Source organism: Eschrichtius robustus, chromosome 2 (genome assembly GCF_028021215.1).
Source record: "Eschrichtius robustus isolate mEscRob2 chromosome 2, mEscRob2.pri, whole genome shotgun sequence".
Taxonomy (NCBI): Eukaryota; Metazoa; Chordata; class Mammalia; order Artiodactyla; family Eschrichtiidae; genus Eschrichtius; species Eschrichtius robustus.
Window position 1 is genome coordinate 15,459,114 of NC_090825.1, and position 19,357 is coordinate 15,478,470.

Sequence of the window (19,357 nt, forward strand, 5' to 3'; positions counted from 1 at the left end):
AATTTGAACAGTGATTACTCTGAGGGAAAATATTTAATATTTTAGTTTATGCATTGTGGAAGTTGGAAATAGGATTGTTCAAAAACCTTTGTATTGTCTTAGGCACTGAGTTTTACACAGAAAAATAATAAATATACCCTCTTTTCTGCAATCTTTCATACTGCTAATTTCATGCAGCTTAATTTTTTAAAGTATACATAATAATTTAAAAGTTTTGTAAAAATTAGTATTTTATTATGAATTGAAAAAACAGGTAACTTAAAAATATTTGTGATTATAAAAATTAGTCTGGTTTTATTGCTACTGATGATTATGTTTTTGAATAAAACAAAGATAATTAATTGCAAAAATTTTCTGTGCACTGATAGAATCTAAACTTGAATGTTTAGGTATTATACTCTTATTCTTTATCATCTGAATTACACCTAGGTAATTATATACCATTTTATAATAATTTATTGCATTGCATGAATGCAAGTATTGATTTATTTCAGGAATTAAAAAAAATTAAAAATTCTGTTATTACTTCTATTATAGATTGTCTTCAACCATATATTTGTTAATTGATATAAATATCAATTTTCATAAATATATCATAGAGTCAAGTACTTTCTTAGAGATATAGTGCTTTTGATAAAGTTAAAAAATTTCTCAGCACAGATAAAACACCCTTGAATGATATGGTTTTTTTTTGTACCTATAATTGAATTTGCCCTTTCTTGCACTATTTTGTCTTTTTTAATTTTTCACCATTCCAAATGTGTCTTGTTATTTCCTATGTGTAGCCATATGCACACATACATTTGGCCTGAAATCGTCATTTGGTACATTCTTTGTTGAGCCCAATCCAATCATTCTTTGCAGGAGGGATCCCAAACACACAGCCTTTACTTGGCCTGTCAGATGTATTTTGTTGACTCACCCTTTGGTTTCAAATAGTTTTAATTAGCTATCATCTTATATCTTTTATGATTCATCATATACACATTCATATATCAAATTTGTCTTGAAAAACTCAATTATCTGGTAAACTAGGGCCCTAATACCCTTATTACACCAGTACCTGAGGCTGAGAAGGGCTCCATTATGCTTTAGACCTTAATTCCCAGCACTCTGCCTTAAGTATCACTGGTCATACATCCATGTTCATTCACAGTCTGGCCTCTGCAAGAATCTCTGAGTTTGTGACAAGACAGATTTAGGTGTTTAATGTCACTTCCTCAATGAAGTTTTGCATGATCTTCTTGGCTGGAGACTCTAGGCGAGTTTTCTGATGGGATTGCATGCCACTAATTGTGTGATGAGTCACAAAGAAAACTGGAATATTTCATCGGCATTGGGATATTGGAAAGAGCGTATGAAAGAGTATTTGAAACTTTCATGTTGATGTTGTCATTTACGTTTTAAGGCATATGTCTAAGTGAGGCATTCCATATTACTTCTTAGCATGAGGGAGTCAAGGAAGAGTGCAGACAGCAAGGGAGAGACAGGACCTGGGGCACATGCCCAGGGGTCTGTGGGTGGTGTGCTTTTGAGGTCCCAGGCTAAGACCAATTGGTCAATTCAAACCAAAATAGAGGAGTTTTGGTAAGCCCCATGGGGCTCGTTATCTAAGGCATGCATCAGGAGAAGGCATTGGGAGATAGTGGATATGGTTGGCGGTTGGGGAAGTCACGTCAGGAACTTAGATTTGCTTGTGACTCTCCCGGCTGCTTTCCAGGGCATGTGCTTGTAAGAGGAGCTAGTGTCAGTTTAAGGTCACTGCAGGCCACTTGGCCAAAAAATAGGTGCTATGGATGGGATACACAAAAAATGGAGATACAGGGATTGTTGGAAAAAATAGATTTTTGTCTATATTTCCTGGTTCTTACTTGCGGTGCCAGTGAATAATTTCATAGTAATAATGTTACCTTAACTCTTAAGTGAACCTAACTAAATTTCTGGAACATTAGAAATACAGTCAGCCCTCCCTATCATTGAGTTTCCCATCCATGGATTCAATCGACTGCAGGATGCAAGGACCAACTACAGTAGGCCATTTTACATAAGGGACTTGAGCATCTGAGGATTTTGGTATCTGAGTGGGCTCCTGGAACCAATCCCCCCTTTACCAAGGAACGGATGTAGATAAAATTAATAAGGTAAGAGGTACAACAAATCATAAGAGAATACTATGAAAACTTATATGCCAACCTAGAAGAAATGGACAAATTTCTAGAAACATACAACCTGCCAAGACTAAATCAAGAAAAAATAGGCAATTTGAACAGACCAATCATTAGTAGTAAAATTGAATTTGTAGTAAAAAAAAAAAAAAAACTCCCAGCAAACAACAGTCCAGGACTAGATGACTTCAGAGGAGAATTCTACCAAACATCTAAAAAAGAACTTACACCTATTCTTTTCAAATTATTCCAAAAAGTTGAAGAACATGAAGCACTCCCAAATTTATTCTGAGGCCATTACCTTGATATCAAAAGCAGAAAAAAAAAAAAAAAAAACACTAAGAAAAAGAAAATTACAAGACTATATTTTAATGAATACAGATGCAAAATCATCAACAAAATATGAGCAAACCGAATCCAACAATATATAAAAAGAATCAACTTATGTGAATACAGGAGAGTTACCACAGGGACTTAGATGCAAAAGATGGATTCTGAGTCAGCATACTATCAGATAAAACACTGAAATCATCATTAAGTTTCAATAAGAATATTTGTATAGGACAATTGTGAGGAATTAACAACAAAATGCATATGGAAAAGCTTTGAAAAAATGTAAAGTTTTGAACTAACAGTAGAGGCTATGACCACACTCCTTATTCCGTTCAGAAACTACTCATCTATGTCGTATCTGAATTCCCAAACTATTGTGTTCATCAGGCTCAGGTTCAAATTTAGAAGATGTATGAAAATACTTTAAAAAAATAGGAACTAAACTTAGGCTAACACAGAAAGCATTTATTGCTGCCAGTGGCAATTAACTTCAGGAAATGGAGAGTTCTGAGAAAATGCAACATAAAAATAAAATAAAGAGAAAGAGAGAATATATTTGTTGGCTAGTAGCAGTAGTCATGATATATGGTGAATACCAAATTCTACTTGAAAGGATATAATGTGGGAAACATAAAGAGGAGGAGTCTTGTGGAAATAGAAGTAGACGCGTAATTCTATGTTTCTAAGATAAAGGGAGAAGCAAGGTAAGGTGATCATTTTTTTAAGGATGGGAAGAAAATTGTAGGGTCTCTAAGAAATAATTTATCAGTTTACAACTCTGCATAAGATTTGTCTGATCTTTTGATCTTAGTTGAATAATGAAGTAAATGTTGGGTGAAGAAATAAAGTCATGACATTTAAATTCACTAAAGTCTTAAAAATAAATTAAAACACTTTAAAGTTTTGTAAAGAAAACAAGCAATTCCTTATTCTACAAATGATAACTTGATAAGTAAGCAGTGTTTTTTAAATTAATTAGTTTAATTTTGGCTGCTTTGGGTCTCCGTTGCTGCACACGGGCTTTCTCTAGTTGCAGCGAGCGGGGGCTACTCTTCGTTGCGGTGCACGGGCTTCTCACTGCGGTGGCTTCTCTTGTTGCGGAGCACGGGCTCTAGGTGCACAGGCTTCAGTAGTTGTGGCTCGTGGGCTCAGTAGTTGTGGCACACGGGCTTAGTTGCTCCGCGGCATGTGGGATCTTCCCTAAACAGGGCTCAAACCCGTGTCCCCTGCATTGGCAGGCAGATTCTTAACCACTGTGCCACCAGGGAAGTCCCTTCATTGTTTTTAATAAAAGAAAATGGTTGAGAATTTTAATATATAATAATTAATCCAGACCACAAATGAATGATACAATACACTCAAACTTTTAATATTAAGATCAATAAGCAAAACCTCATTTTATAACCTTGGCTAACAATCTCAACAGAAATAAGACATGAATTAAATATAATTATTTTATGAAATTTTGTTTTAATTCTTGTTTTTGGTAGTTATTTGTTCTTCAGGACAAATAAATAGTTTTATTTCCAAAGAATAGGTATAAAAGGACTTGTGGTTTTTTCACATTTTATTTGGCTTGAAGTGAACTGACAAAGCTAGATTATCAGGCATATTCAACTGTATAGCTTTTCAATAGAGTATAGAGTACGGAGTTCAATAGGAACAGACACGTTGTTAATGATTTCTTGTTAAACAAATGTCACTCTCCTTGCTGTGACATTTTGTTCATTCTTTAAGTAATACCTGTAGCAACAGAGAGGGGCAATTATCCCTCTATTAATTTGAATTAGTTTCATGCTCAAAGAGACATCTAAAATCCTGTGTTGGTATGTCTTTTTTTTTTCTAGGGTACGTAATAAAATTAATTACTCTTTTGGAAATGCAAGTAATATTTAGACTACACAAGAGTACTTTTTCTGTGTCTTATAAATGTAAAAGAATTAAACTATATTTATACATATATGTAAATTATTCAGTGTATTACTTGAAGTAATTAAAAATGTCCCTGCCCTCAAGAAAGTGTGTGAAAGTTAATTAATTATTAGGGGATTGAGAGGGTACATTTTAAATGAAAATTGTTCTTATATATTCACATATATGATGTATAGTTTATATTTACATGATATACTCAATTCCTGTGCCTATGTGTTGATATCAAATGAGAAGTGTGCACATAGGTAGTATAAACAGGTTTGACTCAAATGGATATTTGAATCAAACGCCTGTGGCTCATGAAAACCATGCTTCAACACACTTCTCTTGGCTCTTAAAAGAGTTAGATAGTGATTAAATTTCCCACATAAACTTCAAACAATGCTATACAACATGGTTTTCAAAATTTAGTTTCAGATGACATTTGACGAGTGGTACTTGTCAGTCTCTCCTGGTTACAAGTAAAATACCAAGGGGGGTGCGCGTCAAACATATAACAAAAGCTCACCACCTGAAAACTAAGTGCAATAGCTGATATCTTACTATTTCAGAAGGAATTCCCCATAACAGTAAATTCTGTAAAAGTAAAAAAGTGCATTGATGAAGCAGAAGTGATACACAGCTCAAATGAGTGGACAGGCAATAGGTGAAGAGTGATAAAGCTACTTTGAATTTTGGAAAACATAGTCTCCACAGATAACAGGAGGTGAGCCGGAGAAAGGGATAGGCGTAGCATCAGTGCCTGGTGGAATTTAGACTGTTTCATCATTGCCAGCTCTTCTGATTGTCAGAGAACTATGTCATGGGAGGAAGAGGAGAACGAAGGGAATTCAGTCCAGTAGAGCATTAGGAGTTGTGCAGCCGTGTGTCTAAGAAGAGAAGCAATCAATGCCCTGTGCTCAGAGAATAGATCCAGGAACAAGCTGTGTACCTCTGGGTCTCAGGAGATTGGCGCCCGCCATCAACGGCCTGTTGGTGACCGAACTCTGCTGCCTCTTCTGCTGCCCGCCCTGCCCCGGCCGCATGGCCGCCAAGCTCGCCTTCCTGCCTCCAGGGCCCACCTACTCGCTGATGCCTGAGCCCGAGTCCGGGCCGGGTGGGCCAGGGCCGCCCCCTCGGGAACCTGCGGGCCTCGGCCGGCACCCCCCCCCGGGGCGCTGGAAGCTCCACCTGCTGGAGCGCGCCGACTTCTGGTACAGCCAGCACAAGCTGGACAGCATAGAGGTCCTGGCGACCAAGAGCAGCCGGGGCAACCGCGTCTCCTGCATGTATGTGCGCTGTGTGCCCAGCGCCGGGTACACGGCTCTCTCCTCGCAGGGCAACGTGGTGGACCTGGGCCAGATGAGCAATTTCTACATCGGCCTGGGCACGCGCATCAGCTGCAACATCTCCAACTACTCCGGCTGCTGCGTGAGCTTGGGCAAGACCTCGGAGAAGAACCTCTACGCCGACAGCGGCCTGGCAGGCCCTGCGCATCAGGTACGGCATCAGCCGGGACAGCGCCGTCCTGTACGGGCAGAGCATCATCAGCACGGTGGCCACCGTGGACCTGGCCTTGCGCTACCAGTGCGCCATGGTGGTGCTGCCCTTCCCGCTCACCCCGGGCATGCGCATCGCCTTCCCCGACACCAAGAAGACCTGCTGCTGTGACGCATTCCCCAACACCTAGAAGGTGTCCCAAGACGCTCTGTGTCTTTATTCCTGTCCTGCCCCCAGGTTCTTCACAACCTTTTTGTTTCTGTTTTTTTTTTTAGATTCCATATATATGTGTTAACATAAGGTATTTGTTTTTCTCTTTCTGACTTACTTCACTCTGTATGACAGGCTCTAGGTCCATCCACATCACTACAAATCACTCGATTTCATTTCTTTTTATGGCTGAGTAATATTCCATTGTATACATGTGCCACGTCTTCTTTATCCATTCATCTGTCGGTGGACATTTAGGTTGCTTCCATGTCCTGGCTATTGTAAATAGTGCTACAGTGAACACTGTGGTACATGTCTCTTTTTGAATTATGGTATTCTCAGGGTATATGCCCAGTAGTGGGATTGCTGGGTCATATGGTAGTTCTAGTTTTAGTTTTTTAAGGAACCTCCATACTGTTCTCCATAGTGGCTGTAACAATTTACATTCCCACCAACAGTGCAGGAGGGTTCCCTTTTCTCCACACCCTCTCCAGCATTTACTGTTTCTAGATTTTTTGATGATGGCCATTTTGACTGGTGTGAGGTGATACCTCATTGTGGTTTTGATTTGCATTTCTCTATTGATTAGTGATGTTGAGCATCCTTTCAAGTGTTTGTTGGCCATCGTATATCTTCTTTGGAGAAATGTCTATTTAGGTCTTCTGCCCATTTTTGGATTGGATTGTTTGTTTTTTTGATATTGAGCTGCATGAGCTAAACAACTATCCTTTGAGAAGCCCACATAGGAAGAAGTGTCCTCAGGAGAGAAGCAGGTTTCTATGAGAGAAAGAACATAAAAGGGATGCCCAGAGAAAATACTATGGAGACCATTCTGAAAGGATGTATAGTGGAAACAGTTCAGGAATTTGAGACTCAATATTTGTTTTCTCTTTTCTCTTCTAGCATTCATTTTGAAATAAAAACATCACAAATGGAAACCTGATATATACAGGAAGGAACACATACATGTTTAGATTACTCATCTTCCATGTGCAATGAAAAGTACTTATTAATTAGTGTTGGGGCATGCTGACACTCATGGTGGTTGATATGATTAGAAAGGAAAAAATCATAGAGATGTAAAATTTCTCTAATGAAAAAGTTTATCTGAATCGGGAGTTAAAATCAGATAGTCATCTCAATATAAATGAATAATCTTTATAGTAGGGTTTATCCATATACATTTTGATAAGAGTATAAAGCTCCCAATACATCAGAAATTTAGTGTTTGAAGTTGATTAATTAGCAATTTAAATTTTAAAGTAAATTAAAACCCTGTAATTGAAAACTATACATTTTTAACTTAAAAAGACAAAGTAATGTTCATCATGAAGCAGTCAGACGAGTTCAAGTCCAGAGGACTGTGGGGATTCATTTCATGTAATGGATATTTTATAGACAGTTTTATTTTTTTCAATGGCTTTATGGGAGATATTTCATTTTTCATTTCCCTTCATGTCAGTTAGAAAGTCATTAAATGAATATGTAATGATTCCTGATTAATATTTTAAGGCTCTAAATATTTTAACAATTCTGACAAAGCTATAAAACAACTTCTAATTATGTTAACATATAAAGGAAGGGGGAAAGGTGATAGAGCAAGGAAAACAATATTCAATAAATTTCAGGCCTATACGTTTAAATTACAGTCATAAATTACTTAAATAATATCACATTATACACTGAAAAATAACAATCAGTGGTACAATATTACCAAAGAATCACTGTGAGATAAATGTTAGCCTATGTTTCTATTAACATTATAGAAACATCCAATGATCTTCTTGATATAGTAACAAATCCTGATGTTACTTTGGCTTACATACTGTTTGATACACAGAAATAATTTTCTGTATATTTATCGTTAAATGAAATATCTGTGAAATGTGTAATAAACAGTAACTGAAATAACTATTTTGATTTAAACATATCTTGATTAATTAGCATTTACTAATAATTATTAATCTTATGTATTATAAAATATCATTTGAGCTTTGCATATTTGAGCTGTTAGGTAAAGTGTAATGACATACCAAATATTAATGTAACCAAGAATCAGTGTAGCCTAATGGTTAAGATCACGTACATTGTGCAATCTGTCAATGTCCAAATGCTATTTCTATGAATTCCAACCTTAAAACAGGGGCAAGTTAAAACTTCTTGTGCCATAGTTTCCTATCTATAATATGGTAATAAGAGTACTTACCTGATAGAACTGTTGGGAGGATGAAATGATTAATACAAAAACATAACTAAATTCTCAGCTCACATAAACGTTCACTACTTTTGTTGCAGAGGGCCTGTTAACCTCTGGGCTTTGGGCCCGATGAGATGGACAGAGCAGCAGAGGCGGGTGGAGGTGGGTGAGGCAATAATTAGTAATATCTGAGTTCTCCCAGTGCTTGAAGTAAGCTGGAGGGTGAGATAAGATCAATTTAATCTTGATCCTCTATTTCTAAATCCATTTGTACCCAGAACTGTGGTCACAAAGTCTGATTACGATTTCTGGATAGCAGCTTGTAATTTTAGCATAAGATTCATGTTGTGGTTTCTATAAGAAAATGAAACAGTTAAAACATGCTAATCATGCATTAACAAAATGCTCTCATTTTTGGTAGAGAATGTTAAAAAGATTATTCAGCAAACTTTTATTAATTAAAAGAAATATTATTAGTAGTAGGATTCTTAATTTATTTTACAGCATCTATATGTCAACTACATTATAAATAAAGTATGAATATATGTTTATTTTAGTTTAGCATGATAATTTAAGCTCCGCTATGTAAATGTTTTTCTCAGAGGAACAAATATACTAAAATGTGAATTATGGACAGTTAAAACAGACGATACATGCTTTTTATTCCTTATTAGTTTGATATACTTCCAGTAAATTACTGTATTGAAATAAATTTCAAAATATTATTAGTAATTATGCATAAATATGAAGACTATATTCTGAAAATAAATTTATTATTTTATAGTTAGTTTTTATATTTATTCTTGCTTTATCACTTTATAAAGGTAAAAAAAAAAAACCAACAAAAAAGGGAATAAAATACTCTTTCTAAGTGTTAAGAGCAAATAAAAACAGATTTTTCATTTAGAGATACAATTTTCAGAATTAATTTCAATACTACTAAATCAGTGGCATCCAGTGTGCAGTATAATACAAACCACATATTTTATTTAGAATCTTCTAATATCCACTCTAAAAAAACATAAAATGAAACCAATTACGTTAATTTTGGTAATGTAGTATGTTAAACGTAGTATATCCAAAAATTATCCCTTCAACATGTAACTTATGTTAAAATTATTCATCTAAGATCTGTAGGGTAACAACTGAAGTGTCCTAAGACGCTGTGTAGTAAGTAGTGGAAATGTAATGAAAACAAAAAGTATGAGTGCTAGTCTAGTGCCCTTACTAGTATATAATCAAACTACTATTACAGTAATAATCCACTTTCCGTTTTCCTTGACTGCTTCCAGTATAGTCATTTCGTCTCCTTAACGTGGCCTTAAACTGCCTTGCAACAGTTACCTACCTAACACCTACCACAGTGCTTAAACCTGGTAGCCACTCAAAGCCAGCTGTTCTCTGCACTTCCATAAGATACAGTGTATTTGGAAAAACGAACATGCATAATAAATACATGGATGATTTAAACTTGATTGTATGTTTATCTAATTTTAAAGAGCAAATATTTGTTGGGCTATGAACAGTTATTACTAAGTTATTGTGCTTGGTAATCTGATAAATATACAAATGAATAAAACATAGTTTTAGCCCTCGAGGAATTTGTAATCTACTGATAAAGACTCAGTTGTTATGTAATAGGGAACAAGAAAATTTAGCACTTAGGCTAATAATATTTCCTAAAAATTCAAGATTAGAGAGAACTAGCTTAATGCGGATCATGTGAAAGTAGTGTTGTCAGATTTAACAAATAACAACACAACATAAATGCCTAGTTAAATTTGAAATTTCAGGTAAACAACAAATATTTTAAGTACCAGAATGTTCCATGGGCTGTAACATGGACAAGAACTTATTTTTATGACTTCACACTTTATTCAAAATAAAAAAAGTGATTTATAAGTAATTTTTATAGTTCTTGAAAAAGGTAGATGAATATAATTTATTTCAAATCACTTCTCATTGACTAGTCTCTTGCTCAAGCTAATTTTGGATTTTGTGTGTGTGTGTGTGTGTGTGTGTGTGTTCTTTTAATTACAATTCAGATTTCTATAATAACAAAGATTTGACATTCATCAAAATTACATAGATTATTTTACAAATGATATGTGAATTCCCAGAAATTATTTTTTGTGAAATTGTTAAGATGTTGAATATTCATTACATTTTAATAAATTTAATATATATTTCAAAATTAACCTTGAATAAATTTAGTAAAATTAATAAATAAATTTCAAATTTAACCTTGAATTCTATCTTAAAAAATCTAAGTTAATTTCTTCTGAAAATACAGCAAATTTTGTTCTGTCAGATAGCTTTGAAAAATAAATAAATAAATAGTTAAGGAGAATAATGTAACAAATCTACTGCAAGCGTTTCAATGTACTTTTATTTTTAAATAGAGATTCCCAGAAAAATAAATTGTCTGAAAAAACATTTAACTTATGGAAAGCAGTTATATCACCTTTGGTGATAGCTGTAAACCAAAATTTAGGAAATCGAAAAATATATATAAAAAATCTCGGGGGGACTTCCCTGGTGGTCCAGTGGTTAAGACTCCGTGCTCCCAATGCAGGGGGCCCGGGTTTGATCCCTGGTCAGGGAACTAGATCCTACATGCCACAACTAAAAGCCTGCATGCTGCAACTAAGACCTGGTGCAGCCAAAATAAATAAATAAATTTTAAAAAAAGAAAGAGAAAATCTCAGTTCCTTTCTTGAATGTGCATTTCTTAGGTTGTTTCTCTTGAGTATATTATCCGTATGGCAGGCAGTTGACACTACTCTAATGAGTTCGAGGGTAGTGTATTTCTTTCTTTAAAAGATGATTGTGAGAAGTATCATTTTAGAAAGTTAAACAGAGAAAGGTAGCTGCATATACCTATTCTGTCATGAACTATTCAAGTGAGCCAATCACCATAGAATTTGATCAATTTTAAGTATCTGGTATCCATGTGATGCACATTGTTCCTTCTAAAATGTAAAACGGATATCACTCAATGCATCGATTAGTCTCAAGATGAAATTAAAACACGTTGTCATATTATTCATCAAATATCAACACACCCTGATCTCTTCTTGATAGCTATCAATCACTTAACACCATATTCATAAACAATGAACTCTCTACAGTGCCTCGAATGTACCTATAAAGATGCTTCTAACTATACCTGGAATGTCATTTCACCTTTTCTTCATATTTGTACCTAACTCTTATTAAATCTTCAGAACATTACCCAGAGGTTGCTTTCATGCATCCATCTACCCAGCCACTCATTCAGCAAATATTAAGAGCAATCTATGTGAAAAGGTCTAGGGGCTGAATTGGTTGATAAAATAAGGTAAAGCCCTTGATTTCACAAACCTTCCTTTCTAGTGAAGACAGATGACAAACAAAGATTAAATATGTTGTGTTACCTATGAAGGAAAAAAAAAAAGATGAGGAATTAGGAATACAACAGGAGGCATTTCAGATAACATAGTCAGGGGTGGTCTCTCTGATGAGATGAGTTCGTGCAGCAAACTGAATAATGTCTGAACAGATAACTGGATTTTTAGGTGAGAGCATCAAAGCAGAAAGAGGAGCCAGTACTAAGACCCTGAGAAGGATCAGCACAGGTAAAGACTAGGAAAGGAGTCAAAGTGATGAGGGAGAAAGAGCAGGAGAGGAGACGGGAGATCACATCAAATGGCCATGGTTACACCTTCCCCATCTTCACCCCAGCCTTCCCCAACTACCGGTGCCTTCACAGAACCCTGCAACATGCCAACCGCAGGTGTTACACACCAAGTAGCGAATGACTTTTCTTTTGGCCCCAGGAGATGGTGTTCTGCAGATCCTGCACTTGCCTTCTACTCTACTCTCAGCTCTGAACTACCATTTTGTATTTCAGCCCTTGCTACACTGGCCACACCCTTCGTTTTTTGAACACTTATTAGTAACCATGGTTTTCTGCAAGGCACCATTGTGTGTCATGTGGAGAAGCAAGAGTGTTGCAGATTTTTTTTTCCTTAAGGATATTTATAATTAGTATTTTCTTCAATTAAATATTATGTAAAGAAAGTTTTGCTTAGTTTCGTGTAGGTGATGCACAAAAACTGCCATGGGAGTTGAAAAAAGGGAGATTATTCCCTTCAACTGACTTTCAAGGTGGTTGCAGGGAGAAGTGGCAGCTCAGGAGTGGACCCAGGGAGTCTTGGGGGGATAGAAATGGCCTTTCTAAACGCTGAGGTTTGGGTGTACAGTTATTGCAGAGGAATGACCAAGTACCCTGAGTAGACTGTGAAATTCTGAAGTCTGTAATGTATCTTATACTTTGTTCCCCCAACTGTGAACTGACAATATCTCACCCAAAATATTCATTTGTATTGCTTCTGCTCTTGTCCAGCTCTCAGCCCTACAATTAATTCACTTGGTAGCAGTCAAAGTGATATGTAAACTAGAGCTCATTACCTCACCTGCCCCCTGTGATTAAGATCTTCTCTTGGTTCCTCTTTACCCTCTAATAAAGTCTACAATTCTTGGACTGGTTTTCAAACCTTCCATGACCCAGCCCAGGCCTATCAACTGGTCTCTAGTTTACATTAATTTTTTTTTTTTTTCACCTATCGTGCTTCAACCAAACTGGCTTTTTTTGTTTCCATAAACTGACCAAGCTTTGGGGAAACTTATGGCCCATCTACTAATCATTTCTTTTTCTTTTCCCAAGAATGTTCTTTCCCTTAAAATTTTCAAGCCAAATACTTTTTGTCCTTCATATTTCCACTTGATGGTGTTCTTCTTTACAACAATAAAAATCAATCACCTAGTCACTTCTATCCTACACCCTCTTTTAATCCTCTACATAAAGCTTTTAACAGTTTGATGTGTTTTCTTGTTTTTTTTCACATCTTGTCATAAAAGCTGTATGAGAGCAAGAAATGTTGGTGTTGATCATCACTCTTTTCTCTTTGGTTGGAACAACGTCTACTGTATAGTAAGCATTCAATGTATACGTAGGATAAATGAATCAGTGTTAAACACGTGAATGAGTCACATGGCACATGGTAGTTAAAAGGCGAGAGACAGATGAGCATTGGTATAAAGTTGAAAATTTACAAAGTCCTCACATGGAATGAGTAAAATTGAACATAAATGACTGGAATATGGGGAAATAAGGAAGGGTAAGTTAGTGTGGGTTTATAGAGGATTGTGACTAACAGATTCATTTTAGTTTATGATGAATGTGAAAACATGTTTCTTTTGGTCCTTCTCTCTCTTAGTGTTGATTAGAAGCAGTTTGCTAAACCCTGTGAGCTGGGAAGTGAAAGAAGATACTTGTGAGGTAAGGGCTTTGGCTGATACCCCAGAGCAGTGATTCTGACATTATTCTTTGGCTGATGAGCATAGATACTTCGAATGTGGCAATATCTTCACATACCTCTATTGAAAATGTAAGATGCCAAATCAACAGGGAACTTAGGAAAATGAGGAAAACTATTCTTCCTAATGGTAAGTTAATGTCCACAAGTTCCTTGTTATGCTATGTTTTAAAATCCATTACACACTTCTAATTATACAGTAATATTTTCCAGCTGCGCAATGTTCACCGACTAGTATCTATTATATTTGAAGTTTGGTTCTTCTGAGGGCAGGCGAAAAAGTGGTAAAGTTATTAAGCCTGGTTCTGGTAAGCCACAAACTGTTCTAAATCTGAAGCCTGTCTTTTTTTTTTTTTTTTTTTTCCTTTAATTTCGACATCGGTTTTATACAAAAGGGATTTATATGCATGTTCGAATAATTTATTAGATTTGAAATGTTCATGAACTTTCACAAGTGACCTAAGTTTGAACTTTTATTTGTAGTTAAGCCTTGCTAGAAGCAAGGCAGATCTCCTTCTAACTGAGAGAAAATAAAAAGAATAGAGATAAAAGAAAGACCTGCGAATAATTCATTCACGAATATGTGGAATGAGGTTTGGAGAAGGAAAGATAACTTTCTGATAGAGGCTGGCTCTGGGGAATCGGGATTTGTTAAAGTCACAGTGTCTGAAGGACGTGGTAGGCTCATACATGCTTTGGCTAATAATTAACTGAGTGATAAGCAAAGATGCTTGCACCTTCAATAGAGGGAGTCAACAGTTTAGAATCTGAAATATGATTCTGTGTAGGATTTTGTCCTTTATATGGAGACATTCCAATTAGCATAACTGTGGAAGATATATTAATAGGACTCAGTATAGGAAATAAGTAGTTTGCCTGGATATAGATAGATTTGTAACCATACAGACTACAGAGAAAGAAACTAGAGAATAACCAGTTTATGGTTTAGGTCAGTATCAGAGGAGTATAGGGAATGTTGTGATTGATTGTCTTGGGGTTCAATAATATCCTGGGCTTTATGAGAATCAGAAAGTCATGAAGGAAACCAACCATATTGACCAAGTTATTAAATGCCAACTCTAATTCTCCACTTTGCTAAATTATTGTCAATGTAAACTGGAATATACTTCCTGAAGGTTAGGATTGGCAATAGGTGTTAAAACTTAAAAAACTGGTGCTTTTGGATATAGCAATTCCATCTTTTTGAATATACTCTTTATTTCAGTCTTTTATTGAAAATAACGCAAAATAGATGGGTTATGGAATCACTTTATATACAAATACTGGCTAATATTGGTTTCTAATCATTAAGTATTATAAAATTAATGTAAATCTAATTTGTTGACATAGAAATTTATTCGTACTATACTAAATAGTAAAAAAGTGAAAATTAATGCAAGTGAAAAATAAGAGATAATAAAAGCCCCCCTTTAGAATTTGACTAATGGAAGTGAACAGTTAAATGAGATGACTAAGGATGCCCAATACATTAATATTATCTCTTAATTAAAAAATATTTTTAAGACAAGGTTCATTGGTTTGTATAGTCCATTTTCTTGCCTGAACTACATCAGCAGTGCAAAGTCTGATTTCCGGTTTCAATTGCTTTGAAGTGTTATAAAAAATTCTCAAAGCCATCTATGAAGCCAATCAGGGGCATAATCCTGTAGACTTTATTACTTTTTCTCATATTCTAATGTTTTCTTACAGATACCTAATTTAATAACAATTTTATTGATTAAATTTATAAATATTTACATGTTATTAAAGTAGTTTTTAAAGAGACAGAATACTCTGTACACATAGATCATGAGTTTGCTACTATTTAATTAAAATATGTAATGGTAGTAAAATGGGTAATTTATATGCTAGGTTTGGGAACAAACACAATTGATTCTTGCTAAGTATATAACTCAAATAGTGTGAGAAAAACACATAGTTGTACCAGAAGGAAAATTACTAATAGCGGATTCCAGTAAGGATTTGTTATAGAAGCTGGAAAGAGAATCACTTATTCTAAGAGTTGGTTAAATTGAAGTAGGTAGAAAGAACTTCCACTGAAATTGCCGTTTAATAATAAAAAAAAATAACGTTAGCCTCTTCTGCCTCTGAAGATAAGAAGTCATATCATATAACTGAAGAAAACACTTTCCATACTGATTACCTTTATGTTATCTTACAGAAGCAAGATCACTAACACTAGGAAGTAAAACATTATAGTTGGCATATGTTATAAGTTGTCCTTGCTTTCTTATCATGGTAACAGGCATTAATAAACAAAATTGCTATTTAGTTTTATTTCCAAGTTTCCTAAGGTAGTGTGATCACAAACTTTAGTTTAGGAAATTTCCTAAACAGGTTTATTTATTAAAATATATCATGGAAAAAGTAGGAGGCTTAAAATGAAAGAAATGTGCATCAATCTCTGTTTATCCACAGGGAAGTTTATTTAACCTCTTTGAACTTCTATGAAAAATGGAAAACAGAAACTATTACATAGAGTGATCATTAAGATTAAACATGGTATTATCTAAAATAAATGGTTCCAGTAATATGAGTTAAAAGACATTTGAAATGAGGAAAGCATTACTGATTTTTGAGAGTTCAACTATAAAATGGATGCATGATAGAACTGAGAAGTAATGTTGAGTCACCTTAAATAGATTAAATGCCTCTCAGGGCAGCAAAATCTTCCTGTAATATGATTTAATATATAGAGAAAGCCAAGGTTTTAATACCTCTCTTGTATCTAATGTAATGTTTCTCACATTTAAGTAATGGAGTAACCCTTTTTAAAAACTCAAAAATAACCCAAACAAGAAAGACAGTCAAAAGGTATCCAGCGTCAATTTAAATATATTGTTAAAATATATTTTAATTAAATATATTTAAATCTAGATTTGGTATGAACCAATTATGATTATAGCTCATATAAAACAAACAAAACACCCCCCAAACTACGCAATCAAACCCAAGAAACAAAACAAAAAATAAAAAGTAAGTGTGCAAATGATATTCAAACAAAACTATATTTGGTCCATTTAAGATGGCATAGAGTTAGTCTCTCCACTCTCCTCCAAAAATAAGTATAATCTTTGGAAATAATGCAAGAGGAAACTGAAAGAGAACTCTGAAAAGTAGAAAGAGGATGGCAAATCACCTAGGGACCAAAAAATGGGAGGAACAGCATAGTGGGAAGACATCTTAGAATCTTTCCTACATTCTGAAGGTTAGTATGGTAAATGGAAGAAGACAACCCTAGTCTGGCATTTCTGACCCCCTACCTAGTGACACAATGTGGCCCCAGCAGACTCAATCATCTGCTGGACTGAGTGAGTGTCCTGACAGCAGTACCAGGCAAGCATGGCAATGAGCAAGAAGGATTGATTGGGTACCTTGCTGACATTGACGATTAGGAGCCAGAAGAAGCACTCTCCTTCCCCATCACACCTGAGACTCCCCTAGTGCACCCCTGTGACATTGTGCAGCCAGGGCACTGGGAAGGGTGACTTGACTTCCACAAATGCCCATAAAGAGCTCTTTGTCCTCCACCAGCCAGGGAAGACAAAATCAGGGGAGTATTCTGCCACAAGCACCTGCTAGTGAAGCACTTCCATTTTTGTGAGTTGGGCACTCTTATCCCACATACAGGCAATGATTGGTCTGGCTTGGAAGAGCCCCTTCCACTGTCTTAAGCAGTGTGAACAAAGACCATCAGCAGGAGGTCAGCCAACAGACCAAAATAATAACATGGAGGCTCTGAAAATTGATTGTCATAGTCACAATAGCCCACAAAAGTAGACCCTGACCTGCATGATAAAACTAAATAGGGTGAATGCCTGCTAAACTAAACTAACTAACTAACTAACTAAATAAATAAATAAATAAAATAGGACTCAAACTTCTCAAATAACAGTCAAAATGTCCAGGATATAATTGAAAATCACCCATTTTGCCAAAAAATAGGAAAAACAAAGCTTGAATTAGAAGTTCTGCCATTTCTGCTCTACCTGAACTATTGTCAATTAGTTTTGAAGTTGTTCTTTAAAAACAATACTTGCTGTATTGAATAAGTCCACCTGTCTTTGTTTCTCATTATTTACAAACAATTAAAATAATACTACCTGCTATGAATATAAGGAAGATGCAAATATTAAAAATTATAATACCATAGTCTAGGTTAAAAGGACTCAATATGCATGTTTTTGTCATATGTGAGTATCTGATTAGGTAGCTAGATTAGCATAAAAATGAGAATGAAAACTTAAATACATCTATAGAAATTTTGCATATTCTAGAAATATATCCTTGTATGGCTCTTGGAGAAAATGTACTTTGAAATATCTAGACACCAAAACAAAGATTGTGTCAGTCAGAAGATTTGTCATGGGTCCTCAGGAGTAGAAACAGAAAATGTAAAGTTTGATTTTTTTTTTAAATTAAGATGATTCTTCATATAATTTCAGTGACTCAGTCTCTATTTTAGATTATGTTTAACATATATTTAAATCTCTTATTGTAATTCCATGCCAACAACTCACCACCTTGTTGGGATTTGGATTCCTATATATGCTTTCGTAGAGAATAAGAATACACGAGTCAGGTCCATCCTAATGTGTGCTCTGCGTGTCATAGTGCTTTTTATCACTGTAAAACTGTTTGACACTAAATCATTATAAAACCCTGCTTATTTCAAGTCTACTAGTTTTATAAAAATATTATGCCAGTCCCAACTACAATAATCCTAGCTATCCTTTTGCATCTTTTTACTTCTTAAAGCCCTTATAGTATGGTTTAAAAGATGTAAACTATATCTACTCTTGGAATATTCACCAGACATTTTAGCCCGACAGTAACTCAATTTTAAAAAATCAATGTCTTTCAGACATTTGTGAAAAAATAGCGATATTTAATAATTACTTAAATTGTTAATCAGCTTTCATTAAAATGTAAGGTAAATATTAAACATAAATATTGAGTGTGATCAAAGTTAGCTTTAAATTTTGGATACATAATTTACTATCTGTGTTAATGTTCATACTACACTTACCCCCTTTAAAATGTAGCTATTTCACCCACAAAATAGGAATAGTGAGAATGTAACATCCCCTGGTGACTTAAGAGAAGGCAGGAGGTAATGAGAAAATAAGAACAACCAGGTGGTTTATTTACTCCATAATCTATATTCTCAGATTGCATTTTAATTTTATTTACACATTTTAATAATAATAACATAATTTGATCTTTAAATATACTGACTACATATAGATTTTGCTTTTATTTTAAATTCTCATGTAGTAACATATTAAAATTTAAGAAAATAAAACCATATGATTAGATAGTACCAAAAGGGACAATTTTTAAAGACAAATTCAGATGTACTGAGTATATAGATTCAATAACTATAAGTGCATAATTTTGAAATTTGAAAAGCTTGAAAAGGATCCATTATTTTGATAAAATCTTTATTCTTTTAGCACCACAATTTTCAGATAAGATATATTTGATTTTGAGATTATATTGATCATCTTGAAAAATAAAAAACTGTCTAAAGCACTTAGGCACCAGCCTTTTCTTAAGTTAATATACAAACAATTGCCAAGCTGAGTGTGTATTAATCAATATTATATATTAGTGAAGATTTAGAACGGCATTACATCATTTTGCAAATCCAGGTTGCA

General features: G+C 34.9%; 1 pseudogene; it reads left to right on the forward strand.

Moving 5' to 3' along the window:
- Window positions 1-5,318: 5,318 nt before the first annotated feature.
- Window positions 5,319-7,062, forward strand: LOC137758793 (alpha/beta hydrolase domain-containing protein 17A pseudogene; annotated as a pseudogene).
- Window positions 7,063-19,357: the final 12,295 nt, after the last annotated feature.